The 17,008-nt window shown below is 35.1% G+C and overlaps 1 protein-coding gene across 4 annotated transcripts in view; it reads right to left on the bottom strand.

Moving 5' to 3' along the window:
• Positions 1-16,420, bottom strand: part of LOC123679992 (thyrotropin-releasing hormone receptor) — a 117,520-nt gene extending 101,100 nt beyond the window's left edge. For 2 of the 4 annotated variants that reach the window (XM_045617610.1, XM_045617608.1), the window contains exon 1: positions 5,636-5,898. The gene's annotated coding sequence lies outside the window, so the exon portion shown is untranslated. Of the gene's footprint in view, positions 1-5,635; positions 5,899-16,328 lie in introns of those variants that run through there. The other 2 variants (XM_045617612.1, XM_045617609.1) reach the window with 2 other exon arrangements.
• Between the last annotated feature and the right edge of the window lie 588 nt (positions 16,421-17,008).

Genomic DNA, 17,008 nt, shown 5'->3' with positions numbered 1-17,008 from the left:
AACTGACTGTTTGGTGCGCTTTATGGGCTGGTGGAATCAAAGGTACTTCTTCAAAAAGGATGATGGCCAGAACGTTACAGTCAATGGTGATCGGTATAGAGCCATGATTACTAACTTTTTCATTCCTGAATTGAACAACCATGATGTCTAGGAGCTGTGGTTCCAACAAGACGGCGCAACATGTCACACAGCTCGTGCCACAATCGATTTATTGAAAGACACGTTTGGTGACCTCCTAATTTCACGTTTTGGACATGTGAATTGGCCTCCAAGATCTTGTGATTTAACACCGCTAGACTACTTTCTGTGGAGCTATGTGAAGTCATTGGTCCATTTGGACCAATGACCATTTGGAAGACAACATTCGCCGTGTTATTGCCGATATACGGCCACAAATGTTGGAAAAAGTCATCGAAAATTGGACGTCCAGATTGGACTACATTCGAGCCAGCCGTGGCGGTCATATGCCAGAAATCATATTTAAAATGTAATGCCACAAGATTATCTTGCGGATAAATAAAATTCATGTCAATCGAATAATACATCGTTGTTTTATTGCAATTTAAAGTTCTATAGCTCTAAAAAAAACAACCTTTACAAACTCTTAAAGAACAAACGTACACCTAAAATCTCACGCTACTCTACTACAACGTTCCTGAAATAAAATCAACATGAGCACCACTAAATTATCCAGACTGAGACTCTCGCGTTGGAAACGAAAGCTCTTAATTCCGAAATGTAAATAAGTTTTGACAAACGGTGTCATCGGTTATTCGCCCAGTTTGCCAACTAGATGAAATCTCGTAGCGATGGATATCCAAGCCAATTAGTAACGATTTGGTGGATATTCCTGACGATTATTTCAGACTGGCTGCTAAGCGGTGATTGATACCACTGACAGGTACGTCATTGTTCACCATCGCTGTCAGAAATCATAGTCGATTCTGTGGTTTCTTGTTGCGCGAGAGATAAATCTCAATGAGACTGGGCAATTCGTTTTGAGGAATTGAGTGTCGGTGAGTGTTGCCAACTGAAATAGCTTGATTGATGAGGGAATTTTTTTTTTAGAGATAATTTCGAGGAAGTTCTGTAATTTTCGGCGATATCCTCGGGTGATTTGGTTGGGGGATTCGGTTGAAATTGTCTCTCAATGTTTTCTGTGAATTTGTTCAGGTATTTCTGTGATTCGAAGGATTTGAATTTAGTAGGTCATGCCACTCTAGACAAAGAGTGATCAGATCGGGACAAATACAAGATTTTCCAATAGAGAGGTAATACGCTCTATTTGTGTGACGTCACACACCGCCATTTTTGGTTCTCCTGTCAGTGTTCGGAATCCAAACAAATAAATTGTCATTCAAATTAGTACGGTGACGTTGAAGGAATTCGCTTATTTTCATAAATAAGAGTATTTGAGGAACGATTTCAGTATTAATTAATAAACAGAAGGAACGAGGTTAATACCAGTAAGTTTGAATCCTGTATCATTCCCCAGATTTTGTAAAAAGCCGTGTTCATTAGTTGAACTTCAAATTCGAACTTACTGGCATTAATCTTGTTCCTTCTGTTTATCAATTAATAGTAAAATCGTTCCTTAAATAATCTTATTCATCAAAATAAGCTAATTTCTTAAACGACAACGTACTAATTTGAATGACAATTTGTTTGTTTGGATTCCGAACACTGACAGGAGAACTAAAATGGTGGTGTGTGACGTCATCACTAATAGAGCGTATAGCCCGCTATATAGGGCTGCTGTCATCTTTTGACACGTGGCAAGTAAAAACTGCGCCATTACTAACAATGGAAAGGTACATGCTGCAACAACGCGTTTAAATTGGTGAAGCACCTTTTCGGCCAGTATAACTGGTGGAAAAATTTGAGCTCTTGGGACAAGTTAGTGATGTGCAGAATCGAAACCGTGCACGTCGTTCAAATAAACTGAGAATATTTCTGCTGTAGCCTGTAGTTTTGACGAAAACCGAGGTTTTTCGAATCTGAGTGCGTTGCTCAAAATCAACTGAGAATATTGCTGCTGTAACCTGTATATTTGTTGATTCCTCGTCGATCTTTCATATTAAGCATTCCACAACTGACATTACACCATATTTTGCAAAAGTACATAGGTCTTAAGGCTTTTACAGTTAAGTTTACACAAGAACTCAAGTTGGTTATCACCAGCAACGTTGTATATTCGCTGATTGGGTCCTTGAAATGCATCAAAATGATCTGGATTCCCATTGACAAATCATTTTCATGATGAGGCCCATTTTCATATCGGAGACTACGTAAATAAACAGAATTGTTGCATTTGCTGAGTTTAAACGTGGTGAAATGAGCACCGAAGACGGCGAACGCAGGGGACGCCCAAAAGAGGCTGTCACCGACGAAAAAATCCAAAAAATTCACAAAACAATTTTGAATGACCGTAGAGTAAAGTTGATCGAGATAGCAGATATTGTGTAGATATCATCTGAACGTGTACCTGCATTATATCATTCATGAATATTTGTACATGAGAAAGCTTTGTTGAATATGGGTGCCACGCGAACTCACAATCCATCAAAAGCAACAATGTGTTAATGATTCTGAGCAGTGTTTGGAGCTGTTTAAGTGCAATGAACCTGAATTTTTGCATCTGTATTTGACAATGGATGAAACATGGCTACATCATTTCACTCCGGAGTCCAATCGACAGTCAGCTGAGTGGACTGCACACGATAAACCGAATTCAAAGCGAGGAAAACATAACAGTCAGCTGGCAAGGTTATTGTAACAGTATTCTGGGATGTGCAAGGTATAATATTCATTGATTACCTCCAAAGGGGCCAGACCATCAACAGCGATTATTATATAGCGTTATTGGATCGTTTAAAAGATTTAAATCGTTGAAAAACGGCCACATTTGAAGAAAAAAAAGGTGCTGTTCCATCAAGACAACGCGCCGTGTCACAAATCAATGAAAAAAATGGCAAAATTGCATGAATTGAGCTTCGAATTGCTTCTGCATCCACCGTATCCGCCAGATCTGGCCCCCAGCGACTTTTTCCTGTTCTCAGACCTCAAAAGAATTTTCGTTGGAAAGAAATTCAACGCCAATGAAGATGTAATCGCCGAAACTGAGGCCTATTTTGAAGCGAAAGACAAATCGTACTACAAAAATGGTGTCGAAAAGTTAGAAGATCGCTATAAACGCTGTATTGCACTCGGAGGCAACTATGATGAATAATAAAATCGAATTTTTCCAAAAAAAAAAAATGTGTTTCACTATGGTAGACCGTGGACTTTTCAATTGCCCTGTTACTTCCTAAAGATTTTAGAGTTTCAAGAAGTCTGATTCTGTTTTGAGGTAATGATTTCAAAAATTTAAAGGCAGATTTCTTTCGGAGACACCCTGTGCATCCGTCACCGAAGAACGTGTCCTCTTTTTCGGATTCTAGGTCGATTTAGCAATGTTTTCAGCCAAATGTGACTTATCACAAACCGCAAACTGAATCTAAAATAAACGTGTGCGGTTGTCTGAAAGTTGTTGTAGAAAAGATGAGACGTGGGAATTGTGCAATCGAAGATTGCTAATTGATAAACGTTTTCCGCTAATGAGTTAATAGATTTTCTTCAGTTAGACGCTATCAAAGGAAGATAAACATATATTGATTCCTCCTGGTTCTCTTTTGCATTAGGATAAGGTTGGGAAATAGGAAGGATTTCTGGGTTAGAATAACAAGCTACAGGAAGGAAATGAACTCAATTAGAAAGTAGTGAGACTGTATTTTTGGGTTCTTCTTCTTGCAAGATGAACTTATGTTGGCCATATGTCTCTAATTTGCGTATTGAGCTTTCAAATGATGAAAAATTCTATTCTGTTAGGTTGTCCGTCTAAATAAGATAATTTTAGAAAGAAAATGACTGTAAACGTGATATTTTTCATGACCAATACTTGATAAGGTTCTATAGTCAAGTCCAGAAGTGTGGTAGACCCTAGAATAATCAAAATTTTGGGTCGATTATTGATCTGAAAAATTTAAGATGATTTAGAGTCTGAAATGCTCAATGCTTAAGGGTAAAATCTACCGTTAGTTTCTGCCATGTAAAATTTTCTAATAAATAGAAGAATATGAATACAATACATTACGTTTTTGAAGAAAATGTCAAAAGGTGAGAATCATGTGAAAATCGTGTAAAAAAGATAATTTTTTTCTGAAAAGTTCAATATCTCATAAACTATTCATCAGATTTCGATGAATTTTTTGAGTGCATTGATTTATTATCTTGAGATTGTCTGTTACTTCAGGAAGACTGAGGATACTTCTATGCAATTATATAATTTTCGTTTCTTCATTACTCACTTCTTACTTAGTATCTGGATGGGTGAACGCTATGTTAGAAATATGTACCGGGTTTTTCACCATAATTTGACCCCCCCTTTATCTTTGTTACTAGAAGAGGTACAAAAAAATGTTTTCTACAAAAGTTTCACGAAATCGACTAGTGTTTTTAAAATGATTTCACAAAACGAAATATATACAGAGTGGGCAACATATTCATAGCAACTTCATTTTTTCAAATGGAACACCCTATATATTTTTCTATATTTGACTAGCTCTTTTTTTCCTTATTTCGAATATATAACATATGTTTGGCCTATCTCTCTTATTCTGAGTACCACAGAGTTTCAAATTCTAAGAACCACCAATAAGATAGGCCAAACATATATTCGAAATCAGAAGAAAAAGAGCTAGTTAAATATAGAGAAATATACTGAAGTTGCAATCAATATGTTGCCCACTCTGTATATATTTCGTTTTGTGAAATAATTTTAAAAAACACTAGTCGATTTCATGAAACTTTTGTAGAAAACATTTTTTGTACCTCTTCTAGTAACAAAGATAAAGGGGGGTCAAATTATGGTGAAAAACCCGGTACATATTTATTTTAACTCTAGTGTTGGAATATAATATTTAATAAGGTAAAGGTCAATTCCTAATATAACAGAACAAAGAATCGATTGTTTTCGAAAAACGTTCGAAAATAAATATTTTCAATAATTTTGAATAGTTGCATGATTTTGATGTCTTTTTGAATTGTATCTATTCAGTTTGAAGAGATCCATTGTGAATTGAAAATTACACATTAGATTTTTTCGGGACAATTGAATTTTTGGTTTAACGTCGCGAGGATTTCCAAAAAAAAGATCATTATACCATCATAAAATGATAATTGGTGGGAAACATTAAATCATAAAATGATCAGTTTCAAAAATATAGATGATATATGTAATATTGCTCAATATTTGAATAGAATTTTTTAGTTCTATTCGTGAAATTTTTCTGATTAAAATTAACTTGTGTGCAGAAGTTGAAATTTCCATTCGATTCCTTTTTTTATTTCTGGAAATTTGTGGATATTATCCCTAATCATCCTAGCACAATTCACGTACATCAAACATACTGAATTCTCCAAAAATAATACTGGAGCTACTCCAAACCTTGTAACACCAAGCGTTCATATACAAGACAGTTACAAAACGAATGACCCAATAAATATCAACAAATGATAAAATAAATCTCCCAGAACATTAAAAACATCAAAACTCGTGTCACAATGAAATATACGATACCAAATCATAATTTCATACTTGGTTATGTTGAAGCACATAAAATCTCGACGTCCTGATGCAGACGTCCTCATAGCAAACTAGCAACAACAGAGAAAAAAACACCACAGATACAAACACCACACACTAAAGGTAATTTTGGGTGGATCTAAGGGTGGGTACGGACTACGCGATTTGTACGAAGACTTGTAGGTCGAGAAACTCGAGAACGGCGGATTTTATCGGGAAAATCGGCTCAGACGTTCGCGAGTTAGCGGCCTTAAGGTCCGACAAAGGCCCGGCAAGGTTTGAGAGCGTACTGACGGACCGGAGAGATTCCTGAATAGCCCGCTCTTTCATTCAAGCCCACTATCTGGCCGTGGCTCTTTATCAGCGGCCAATAGCGTCTCGGCGCCCGGGACGCAGGCGCCAGGACCACGCGGTCGCTGATTCACGTTTGTTTTTGTTTCGCGATTTAAAAGTCGAGTTTTCGGGCGATGATTTTCTAAAGGTGAATTGTTCTGTTATTTATAGATGGCGTTTTGTGCAGATGAAAATGGGTGGAGATGCTGATAAATGGGATCTGGGATGATCGATGTCGTTTCTAGGTTTTTCAAGGAGATAACTAATGGGCTGTGACGCTATTGCGACATATTTTTACCGGGCTGTAGTAATTTATATTCGAAAATATCGGAGTGGACGCGAATTCTAAAAAAAAGAGAAACACTGTAAATTTTACGATATGGTTTGTTATTTTGTGTTTCGATGCGAAATGTCTAGGACACGTGAGGATATGAAATTTTGATGAATGAGTGGGTCAGTGGCGTGTTTCGAAACCTGTCGAAATTTGAATGAAAATTTCAAAAAATCTCTGCTGAGTCTGCGATGGAATATATATTGTACAGGGTGTATCTGAATAACACCGAAGAAATGTAAGGGGTGATTCTGTGATGAGAATTAAGGCAGGTAGGTAGGTAGGTGATGAGAATTAAGGTAGGTATATACAATTTATTGAAAAACCTCCCTCCGGAAAAATTAATGAAAAAGAGACTATTACTTCCTTATTTCAAATGGCACACCCAGTATATTATGGCGTCATTAGATAGCTTTTTTGACGACAATTTCGGCAATATGCCATACCTTGGGTAAAAACTCGAAGGTTCATAAGTTAATGCGATGCTTATAAAAAAATTGTGGCCATGAGGATTCGCATATTTTTCAATATTTTGGCGGAAATAGTTTTTTTCGAAAAAAATTTTTTTTCCAATTCTGCGAATACGTAGGTAGTATTATAAGACTGTTTGCAGTTTGGACCAAAAATGTACGGGATGTTCATAAGAAGATCATGAACTTGGACAACTCAAATTCATCAAAACTGAAGATTTTCAAATTAGACTCTATATTTTTTATTATTTCAGTATATTCTACATACAAAAATAGTGGAGGTTACTTAAGCAAACCTTATAGCTGAAATGAATACTTCAAGAGTTATCGAGGAAGAACAAATTTGAGGAAAAACCACAATTTTTTAACTGTTTGGAGTAGGCTGTGACTTCCGGAAGACACAGAAAGAAACTAAAATTCGATGTTCCCATTACTAACTTTTACATTTCAAGAATTGTAATGAATTATTCGTAATTGAAAATTGTAATAGTTTATGGATTTCTCAACAATCCCAACGAAAAATTAATTATAATTAATGGGATGCAAAATTTAGTTATTCAAACGTCGAATTTCAGTTTCCTTCTGTGTTTTCCAGAAGTCACAGACTCATACAGTTAGGAATTTTCCTAATTCAAAGTTCTTCATCGATAACTCTTTTCATTTCCGGTATAGGGTTTGCTGAAGTAAACCCCACTATCTTTGTACTTAGAATCGACTGAAATAATGAAAAATATAGGTGCTAATAAGAAAATCATGAGTTTTGATGAATTTGAGTTGCCCAAGTTCATGATCTTCTTATGAACACCTGTACGTTTTTAGTTCAAACCGCAAACAGTTTAATAGTCTACGTATTTGCAGAATCGAAAATGGAAAAGGTTTTTCCTAATAAAAATAATATGCAGAAATATTCAAAAAAAATGTGAGTCCCCATCGTCACCATTTTGTTCATAAGAATCCCATCAACTCATGAACCGATGAGTTTTTACCCAAGGTATGCTGAAATTGTCATTGAAAAAGCTTTCTAATGATACAATAATATACTGGGTGTGCCATTTGAAATAAGGAAGTAGTAGTCTGTTTCCGGTATAACCGGAAGTTGAGATTGAGATTTGAAAATATTTTAGGGAAGAAGATCATTGTCTCAAAACTCAACATGCAAATTTTCAGCACAAAATTATGATCAGTTTTCCATAAACTCCTAAAATGTCATCGCGGTGAATTACCCTGTAACATTTAAGAAAATTTATTAGTATTTTTTTGAATATCGCAACTAAAGATCAATGCTTTTCCATGTTTTTGTGTATTATTCTTCATGATGATTAGAACCCTTCATGTAGATAAACTAACCAATAACAATCACATCAAAATTACATAATTTATTTGATCTTCAAGGGAGCAATAAACGCATTATTGAAAAAGCGCTCAAAAACTCCAATTCTCCAAATGAACTGTGAAATATATTTCCTCCAGAGATTCCAAAAATGCTCTGTTAGAAATTATAAATCCCACTCTATTGAGAACACCAAGAATTATTCAATAACAATCAGGTCTTGCTTGTCTGGCATCCAATAAACCAAAACAAAACCTCGATATCGAGCATTTCTGACAGGAACAGTTACGCGTGTCTTCAAATTTGGTAAGGTCAAGTTCGTTGTTCTACTACGCAACGTCTTACGAAATCCTCATTGAGCACCACGAACCTTAGAAGCGTTACAAAACCAGAAATGAGAGCTTTCCTTCAAATTTCTTGAGGAAGGATGAAATAGGTTGTAAACATCTCACGTTTTGGATGTTGCTTCAGATAATCGAAGGGCAGTGAAATTAAATCGGTATTGAACTATTTTGTCGGTGAAAATGGAAGAATAGTAGAGAATTTTGATGAGAAATTGAGTCTATCAAGGGTAGAGAAAATTTTTGGGATGAAATAGTATATTCTAAAACAAGTTGCAGAATGGGCTCCTATTACAACACGAATGCGAAATTCGAAAACGAGCGACGAAGGAGCGAGTTTTCGAACGCATGAGTGTTGGAATGGCCTTCCGCAATGAGTATTAGACGATATTTTCTCTATTTCAGTTAAGTTTTGTGAAATATTGTCGAAATTCAATGAAAATTTCAGATTACACATCCTAGTAACATTTGTATTGTATCTTGGCAGTTGGTGTGACTGTTACGAGAATTGACAGATTACGGAATATGATGATTAAAAAGTAAAATAACTTAGTTATTTTACTTTTTAATCATCAAGATGAATTTCCGACAAGTAAAGACTGAGACAATCAAATACAGAATATGAGTTTGAATCGTATGTTTCGAATTTTGAAATAATTTACAATTACGCATTAAATTCGTTAATTATGTCTGACGAAATCGATTTATCACCACAGGAATTAAGAGAAATTACGAATAATGTTGCAGATCATTTCACTATATCCAAATTATATCATTTTGACAATTATTGACGATCGTTAAAAATTGATAGGATTGGAAGTCAGTATAGACAACCACAAAACGAAAAATATAACTGAAAACGATGCTGTAATGAGTTCATTACAGCACTGTTTTTAGTACTGTAATGAACTCATTACGATACTGAAATAGAGAAACGAATTTTAAGCATCTGTTTGCCTTATATCTCAGGAAATAAGCATTTTAGAGAAGTAGTAGGTATGTATTACACTGGTCCACTAATTTTTAGACGTAGATTTCACCCTCAGAGTAATAAACATAGATAGAAGGAGCATATGTCATTTTCAGTAAGCAAATTTTGTCCCCAACATGAACTATCAAATTTGACATCAAGTGCGCGGAAATCAAAACATATTAGTGATACGATATTTTACTCAATTAGCGAGTTTCTTCACAAAGAACGCACTTCTTATGTCCCATAGTGAATCAACGTTTCATATTAATTCAAAATATATGGAAATAAATACCTAAATATATACAGAAATAATGAATATTCTGCTTATTATAAATTCGACAATTAGGCAAAATATCGGATTTCACATATTCAAAATTTCATATTTAATCGTGAATCACTCAAATAAATATATTTCATTCAATATAATATACATTCATAATGGAATAGTAAAATAGTTGATTTGAAAATATATCACATCCGACAACGTAATCTAACCATGTTGGGGACATGTGAAATTTGTGTATACTCCCTCTATCTATGTTTATTACTCTATGATAGTTCTTAAAGATATTGTGCAAATGAAATTTCCTTTTAAGCATTTACTAATTTCTTCTAAAATATTTTTGACATGAGTTAATGAAAAAAATTGCTGTTTTACTTGTTTGTCAATCGAAATCTTATCAATCAAGACCATTAAATATTTGATCAATGAATTGATCGATTCAACAGAATTTCGTGGATTCTGCAAATCTAACCGAATATGAAATATTTTCTGAAGTTTTTTTTTCAGGAAATAAGGTCGGATATTCCATGAACTTCTAGGATCGTCTATCCAACTCTCGTTTTTCATATTATCCGGACTTTTCTCCGGATCGCTGAGGGTGTCCTTCGGCCACTTAAGAAACGAATTTCCGCAAATGCGTTTTCATTTGTCCTGCAGGAGGTTCCCGTAGTATTGAATTCTGGATAAGCGGGATATAGTGACCTCAAGCTGTTAGGAATATATTGAAGCCAGAGCTGTGAAGTGACTGTTGGGAGAAATCACACCGAGATACATATAATGATAGCTTTGCATTGAGTTTTATTTTTTTTGCGCGCACATTTTTGAGTGCCCTTCACTTCAACAAAGTTTTAGTATTTTGTGATTTCGTCTTTTGAAAGAAAAGATCTAGAGACTTAAAACATATAGGGTATATTTGAGGTTTTAATAAGCCGGATCAAATACTCCCTATAGGTCCCAAGATAGTTACAAATTAAATTCACAAAGGCTTATCCTGAATTTCTTGAGGATTATTAAACTAGCATATAAAATGAGTACTGAAGAAATTGAAAAAGCAGGAGTTTCTGAGAGATCGTTTTTTCATGCGCAAAAAGCATCTTTCGAGATAACTTATTAGGCCAATTGAAAAGCCCCGGTCTGATGCACAGATGGCGATGCTAGTATTGAATCCATATGATTTTCAGTTACTAACAATCTTCAAACGATAAGTGTCAAAATTTGCCAGCAGTCCGATCATTAGTTTGTGAGATATTGCGTTGTGAGTGTAGCTACTTTTGTTATTTGAAAAAGAATGTCAGCATACTTTCAATGATTGGTATGCTGAGTTTAAACGTGGTGAAATGAGCACCGAAGACGGTGAACGCAGTGGATGCCCAAAAGAGGCTGTCACCGACGAAAAAATCAAAAAAGTTCACAAAATAATTTTGAATGACCGTAAAGAGAAGTTGATCGAATTGGCAGACATTGTAAAGATATCATCTGAATGTGTACATCATATCATTCACGAATATTTGTACATGAGAAAGCTGTGTGTAAAATGGGTGCCGCGCGAGCTCACAATCGATCAAAAGCAACAACGTGTTAATGATTCTGAACAGTGTTTGTAGCTGTTTAAGTGCAATAAACCTGAATTTTTGCGTTGATATGTGACAAAGATGAAACATGGCTCCATCATTTCACTCTGGGGTCCAATCGACAGTCAGCTGAGTGGACTGCACACGATGAACCGAATCCAAAGCGAGTAAAAATACAAAAGTCAGCTGGCAAGGTTATGGCATCAGTATTCTGGGATGCGCAACGTATTATATTCATTGATTACCTCCAAAAGGGCCAGACCATCAACGGCGATTATTATATAGCGTTATTGGATTGTTCAAAGGATGAAATCGTCACAAAACGGACCCTTTTAAAGAAAAAAAGATGCTGTTTCATCAAGACAATGCGCCGTGTCACAAATCATTGAAAACAATGGCAAAATTGGATGAATTGGGCTTCGAATTGCTTCTGCATGCACCGTATTCGCCAGATCTGGCCCCCAGCGACTTTTTTCTGTTCTCAGACCTCAGAAGAATGCTCGTTGGAAAGAAATTGAGCAATGAGCGCCAATGAAGTAATTGCCGAAACTGAGGCCTATTCTGAAGCGAAAGACAAATCGTACTACAAAAATGGTATCGAAAAGTTGGAAAATCGCTTTAATCGCTGTATCTTCCTCGAAGGCAACTATGTTGAATAATCAAATTGAATTTTGCCAAAAAAATATGGTTCACACCGGTAGACCGGGTAATTTTCAATTTGCCTATTATATGGTCTCCAAGAATTCAATTGGCACATGAATGACGAGCATTTAAAAGCTCCTACTTTTTTTCCAATATTCTTCTTGAATTGTCTATTTTTCCGTTTTCTTTCATATAAATGGTAAAGAAAATATTAGAATTGAAAATTACAGGCTCTTTCTCTGAAGCCTAATAATTCAGATAATCATTTTTCAGTTATGATATATCGGAATACTCAATATGAGTGAACTAAAATTGTAAAGGTCAAATCGAGAGAGAATTCCTATGAAAATTGTAGCACGCCATACATAGATTGGTAATTTGATATAACAGCACCTGCATAATTAGGTCTTCATATTTTCTCACCCAATAATAACTCAATAATCACAATCGACTCAATTTCTTCAAGTGACCACTTTTGATCAGTTTTAACAGGTATATGACCCGATTTTTTTTTAGATCAATTGGCTATTAACCCAAAACACATATTCAGATCAATAATACGTCGAAGATTTCTTACCTACATATTAATAAATCATCAGACAATTCACAGTTGAATTCAAGATCTAATAATCGCTAATTTAGGTACGTCAATAAACAAATTGTCTTCGATTTTCAGACAATACTTAGGGTCAATGATTTTTTATCTTTTGGAGTAACATTGTGACTACGAAAAGTGAGGGAATTAGATCAAAAGATTGGTGATTTTTTACCCTTTGTATTAAATGATGAAGTTCCACAAGGAAACTGTCTTCGACCTACTTTTTCTCGAAGAAAGAACACAAGAAATATTTCAAATCCAAGACACTTTGTTCTCTTTTGTATTTCATGAATATAAAGGAAAACACAGTATAGATTAAGGGTTCACGGCTTGTCTTGATTTTCAAGATTCTTGGCTTGAGCTTGACTTGATTTCAAGTCAAGCTCAAGTCAAATACTAGTTTTTCAATCTCAAGTGTCACATCAATAAAAAAAAATGATAGAATGAGGAGGAACCTTGCAAAAAACACTTTTATTTTTTGAACTTATTGTATAAAAAAACCGGAAATATCAATTTTTTTTAAATAGGAATATGAATTAAATCACTATAAATCATAACAGAATAAGAAATAACAAAAAAATAAAGTTTCCTAATATTGAGAAACCTCCAGGCTTTGTTTGATTTCATAATTTTCTATCCAGGATCCAAGACACATGAGGCATTTTATAGATTCGTCGCCTAATCTATTACGGGTTTTTGTAACTGTTGGAGCAGCTCTGGAAAATTGTCTTTCAGCAGGAACTGAAGATGCTGGCATTAATAAAAAGCCTTGGCCACTTTGGCCAAATTTGGAAAGATATTTATGAAACTACCAAAATCTACCAATAGATTTCATAGAAATGTGATAAAAGTACTAATAAAGTCACTCTGGCTAATGCTTAAGTCTGTCGGCGCTCGAGGGATCCTCTTATTTTGACTAAGCGTGCACGAGATTGCAGAAATATATGCCATGCGAGGCGTGCATATAAAGCTCAAATAATATCAAGTAGCTTGATATCAAGTCAAGCAATAAATATCTGAACCAAGTCAAGCTCAAGTATGTAATTTTTCAGCTTGATTTTCAAGGCAAGTAGATGGTTAAAATCTCAAGCTACATGGCTTGATGAATCCCTATAGTATAGATATTATTTCTACGGCTTCATTTCTTCTGAACATGAAGTATTTTTATGCTTGGAAGTAATTTCCCCGCAAATTCGAATCAAATATTCCCCCAAAAAGATACAACGTCATGAGAGCACTCTTTATTAATTTTCCATCCCTTTCAACAGCAACATTACATGCAAATGCACAAACTCATTTACGTCAAGATTACCGGATGAAAAATGTCCACCGACTGCATTTCCGGCATTATGCAAATCACGACCGCAGCGGCGTACATATAGGGGGGAGTGCTCATCCCGGAAAACCCCCTTTTCCGGGCCGCCACTGGCCGGGAGACATTCGGGGAAAATCAATTACCGAAGACGCAAGTATAGAAAGTATAGGCTTCCTTTCTTGTGGCCCAGTTCTCTCACCGTTGTTGTTTTTGGGATTTATCCTCGTGTCATGTTTTCCAGCTGCTGCACGAGAGTTTTCCGATTGTTAAATGAGTCGAGAAAACCTGGGAAATTGAGGGTTGTACACAATGTAGTTTGCGGGTTTCTATGGAGGGAGAGACTGAGCTGGGAAGAACAGAAAAACTGTTTTTCAATAGTGACTTACCTCTTGGAAAATTATGGGAGACATGTTGAGTTTTCCGGTGATTTCTTGATTGTGAGATTTTACTATTATCCTATTCAAAACATCAATTCATGATTCTGTGATTGGCAACCCTGATGAGTGATGACTTAACGTTAAAAGCGAGCTCTCACACTTCGGCTAGAACAAGTGGATTTCTGAGTGGTCAAAACGTCGAATTGATGGGTCATCCGCCTTATAGTCCTGATTTATCACCCAATGACTTTTTCTTGTTCCCTCACATAGAGGAAAAACTTAATAACAGGCGTTTTTGAACTCCAGAAGAGGCAGTTTTGATGCTTTCAAAATGCATGTTTTGGAGCTACCTGATTCGGATGGAGAATATTTTGAGACAAAATAAAGCCGTTCAAATGATATCTGTAGTGTGTTTTGCTATCCAGTCCAGAAATATTATAGACAACCCTCGTATTAGAGGAATTCTTATTCATTACAATTGATGCAGGATGAATGACACTCTGCGAGTAATAAACATAGATAGAGGGAGCATACGTCATTTTCAGTAAGCAAATTTTGTTCCCAACATCCACTATCAAATTTGACATAAGGTGCGCGGAAATGAAAACATATCAGTGTTACGATATTTCACTCAATTCGCGAGTTTCTCCACAAAGAACGCACTTCTTATGTCTCATAGTGAATCAACGTTTCATATTAACTCAAAATACATTTAAATAAGAACCTAAATATATCGGAAGTTCAGAAAACAAACTTCAAGCGCACCAAACGATGACACTGGGAGAGCAAAAGTTGACAAACCTTGGATTTCAGCAGGTAGATACAGAAATAATAAATATTCTGCTTATTATAAATTCGATAATTAGGAAAAATATCGGATTTCAAATATTCAAATTTGCTATTTAATCAGAAATAACTCCAATAAATACATTTCATTCAATATAATATACATTCATAATGATATAGTAAAATTGCGGATTTGAAAATATATCACAATCCGACAACGTAATCTAACCCTGTTGGGGACATGTAAAAATTGCGTATACTTCCTCTATCTATGTTTATTACTCTACGATTCAAATAAAGGAAGAAAAGGATGGGATCGTGTAAAAACACTATAAGCATCAAGAACGTTCAGAACTAGAGATCTCAAACAATAATTGAAGATATTTTCTTTTAATAATACAGAGCACTTCAAGATTCCTAAGTACTCATTCAGTATACTCATATCATTAAAAATAATAAACCATGATGAGCTATATCCTAAGATAATGTATCCATATCTCCTTCTTCAACTGAAATGATCAGGTCCATATAACTCAGATAAAACAAAGAATGGCAAAGTAATCCTCTGCCCATTTAGATTCTTTGTATCACATAGAAGAGATCACAGCAGAGAGAATAGAGCAATTAAGATTAGAAAAGTCATTATATGTCAAGCTTAACTCAGGACAAGGCTGTTGATCGCAATTTATATAGCACTTTCATTCTAGAAAACGAGGGCTCTATGGTATCTAGGATGTTGTAAATCAAAACATATTGTGGCGAGGATTTTTGGTCAGGCCCCTGCACAAAGCTCTCGAACAATGTAACCCCTTTCCAAAAAGAAATAAAGGAATTATTGCTATACAGGGTGGCCCATTTCGAATGATCCACTGAAATAACCCCTTGGTCAAAAAAATGTTTCAAATGGATGTTTCGGATTTTATTATCGCGATGTTAAAACATATGTGCGGTTGGAAAAATAATTCAGAAAACAAACTACCTTGTTTTCATTTTTGAATATGTTATCATGACCATCTTACGCATGAACCATTTAATTTCTCCAGAGAAATTCATTTCATGAAATAAAACGGAAAAAAACAAAATGTTTTCAGTTTTTCAAGAAGATTAATATTCTGCAAACTGAAAAATTTATATTTCTTTTTCAAAAAATTTACTAGACCTTGAAATTGTCCAAGGTCACATTGAATGTCTTCATTCGATGTCTTCCTGAAACTTTTATTGTAAACTTTCATTGTAACATTCTATGATCCAAGCTCTTTCCGAGGAGTTATCTTAAGAAAATTACTCAATAATTCCGTGACAACAAAAACGTATTGAGATTTTGGATTTTTAAGGAAAGACTATTGAATACTCACAAATTGTATTGATTCATTCTGAATGTTTGAAATTATGTCGATGGATCCAAAATATTCAAATAATCAAACATTGATTGAATTCTTTTAGGTACCTATACCATTATTATTATTATTATTTGAACTGGGGTCGTTTTGGTTCGGTAAGCCTTCCGGGAACTGCGACCATGCAGATCTTTTGTTCACACCTATACCATTAATAATGAAGTCAAAAACATCCAAATCGTCATCTTCTTCAAATAAACTCATTTCGAAGCTTTTATTTCGCAACAAAAATGCTTCAGAAGGAATTTTCACGTACCGTCTCGATTTTGAAACAACGATTTGACATTTCTGAAAGGTATCTTAAGCTACAGAAATCTTGGGTTGAGCTATTTAGAGAATAAATCAAGCTAAGATGCATACCTAGGAAACCTGGTGTTTCTACTTATACCTGTGAAACTTTCAGACAAAACGGGAGATTTTCAGATTTATACCTACTTGATTTCGGGGGATCGCGTCTTCTTCAGATGGCGCATACATCGTTTATATTTGACATTTATCTCGATTCTCAACTCTCGTGACCTTTGAGTATAGAACAATAATATTTTATATTCTATGCTCCTAACAATCTCCTATAATCTGTCATTATATTCCATTCATTTCATTAAAAATTTGATAGGAACTGAATTGTAATGTATTGT

The sequence above is a fragment of the Harmonia axyridis genome, chromosome 5 (genome assembly GCF_914767665.1).
Source record: "Harmonia axyridis chromosome 5, icHarAxyr1.1, whole genome shotgun sequence".
Taxonomy (NCBI): Eukaryota; Metazoa; Arthropoda; class Insecta; order Coleoptera; family Coccinellidae; genus Harmonia; species Harmonia axyridis.
This window is presented reverse-complemented; position numbering and strand designations above follow the sequence as displayed.